Here is a 1,965-nt window from a genome sequence, read left to right on the forward strand (position 1 = left end):
TAGTCTATTGCAAAAGCAAACCCTGTAAAAAAAATAAATGTAAGTAATTTTACAGTTTTCGTTCAGAGCACAGTCATCTCTTTTATATCCACAAAACCTCAGGCATGCATGATACAAATTGCTTTTTTTTCTCTTTTTGCTTTTTTGCATGTCATTTTAGTTTCACCACAGTAACATCTCATTTATATCCAAAAAGGCTGAATTACACATGACATATTATAATCATCATGCTGCTTAGTAACCATCTACACAGCAAATTCAAAAGTGTTAAATGTTTTGGTGTTAATAGTCTCCTTGCAAAAGTAGAGTTAATTTTACTCTAAGTAGAGTCACATTCTTTTAATGTAACTCTGAGGTGTAAAATGACAGTAGTTAAAATCGAGTGTTAAAAATGAGTGTTTCTCTGTCAAATCTGGAGGTGTTACAATGGAAACATTAACTCTTGACCTCTTAACTCTGAACTCCTAGAGGGGCTATGACACCAACAGAGTAAATTCACAGACTCCGCCCCCAGCACGGCTCCAATCGAAGCTGAAGTGAAGCTGTTTCAGAACATTTTGCTCTACATATTTGAGTTGTTTGCCATGCTTGGTAAGTCATTTTTTCAAAGATTGTTTCAATTATTATTAGCTTTTACTTCTGTGGCTCTTTGGAGTTGAGACAAAGCTGTGTGAAAGGCATTAGCCATGTTGCTCGCTGATAGCATAATATTCTGTTTTAGCTAGCTGAAAGGTATTGTTTGCGGGCAAATACCACAGCCTTGAAAAAAAGCTTGCATGTGAATTTTCAGTCAAACTTTTGGTCAAATACACCTAAAACAATGTCTAGAATGTAAATGTTGGTATAATGGTGCTACTTGAAGCCTGAAAACGATCGCCCATAAAAAAAACAAAAAAACGAGCAAACAGCAGTAGCAGGCGTCCTGACTGGATTCTAAGTTAGCATAGATCCCTCCAGAGTTTTGTGCACACGGTTTAGGTAAAAATGAAAAAGGTTGAGGTTTTACATTTAGTTCAGTATTACCTGTTGCCGGTGTCCTTGTCTTTTGGGAAAATACTTTACACAAGTAATGGCTCAAAGAGGATTCCTTTTTTTTTTTTTACTGTGCTGCAATTGTTTACTGGATTATTTGTGCCATTAATTAGTGTCAACTAATTTTTATTCGATCTCCGCACAGGATATGCTTGTGAAGATGGAATATGGGGGAGAGCAGAAGTGCGTTGAAGTTCCACAAAGTGATGAATGAAGGATATGCATATTGTATTGAAGAAATAAGTGTTGAGAATGCTGTTATTTGCATTTACCATGTCAGACCTTTTGATAAACAAAATTCTAATGAAAGTGAGAACATGTACACTGTTACATCTTTCAGAAAATGTTTTGAAATTGTGGTGCACAGTTCAGAATAAATGTTTTTCAAAAACCATTGCATCTTTTTAGTAAATGTTTATTTCCAAAAGAAATTTCTAGAAGTTCAGAACAGTAAAATTCCCGCTTTTTAGAATGAATTAGAAGATAACTCTTACGTAGTTAAACTAAAATACTCTTTGAGAGTTAATATATAAACTCTTAACACCAAGTGTTAAATTATCAACTCCAGACAGATTTGGTGTTTAACACTAAATCAGAGTTAACGTACCAACTCTCCAAAAAGAGTTAAATTAACACTCTCTGGTGTGGACCCATATAGACACTTTAATAGTGTTGAAATCAAATCCGACAGTGTTAATTTGGACATGCTGGATTTGCTGTGTAGCAATGGCCTAAAATGACCCTGTTTTTAACATCTATGCAGCTACAACACCCTATGAAAATACAGTATAAATTTAATTTCATGGCCAATAGCTTGAATAGGCCAACGATTACAGGAGCATGGGCATGTGGTACTTAAGTAAGCACAGCATGCATCAGAAATAATCATCTTATTTCAAAGTGCTTTAATTCCACAGCCATTCACCGGTGATG

The 1,965-nt window shown here is 35.1% G+C and overlaps 1 long non-coding RNA gene across 1 annotated transcript; it reads left to right on the top strand.

Moving 5' to 3' along the window:
* The first annotated feature begins 385 nt into the window (after nt 1-385).
* Nucleotides 386-1,426, top strand: LOC146570885 (uncharacterized). The gene is made up of 2 exons (XR_014893214.1): nt 386-591; nt 1,178-1,426. It is a non-coding gene; the product is annotated as an uncharacterized LOC146570885 (long non-coding RNA).
* Nucleotides 1,427-1,965: the final 539 nt, after the last annotated feature.

Source organism: Mchenga conophoros, linkage group LG7, assembly GCF_057382185.1.
Source record: "Mchenga conophoros isolate Kocher_MC1m ecotype Shallow Benthic linkage group LG7, M_conophoros_male_GT1.1, whole genome shotgun sequence".
Taxonomy (NCBI): Eukaryota; Metazoa; Chordata; class Actinopteri; order Cichliformes; family Cichlidae; genus Mchenga; species Mchenga conophoros.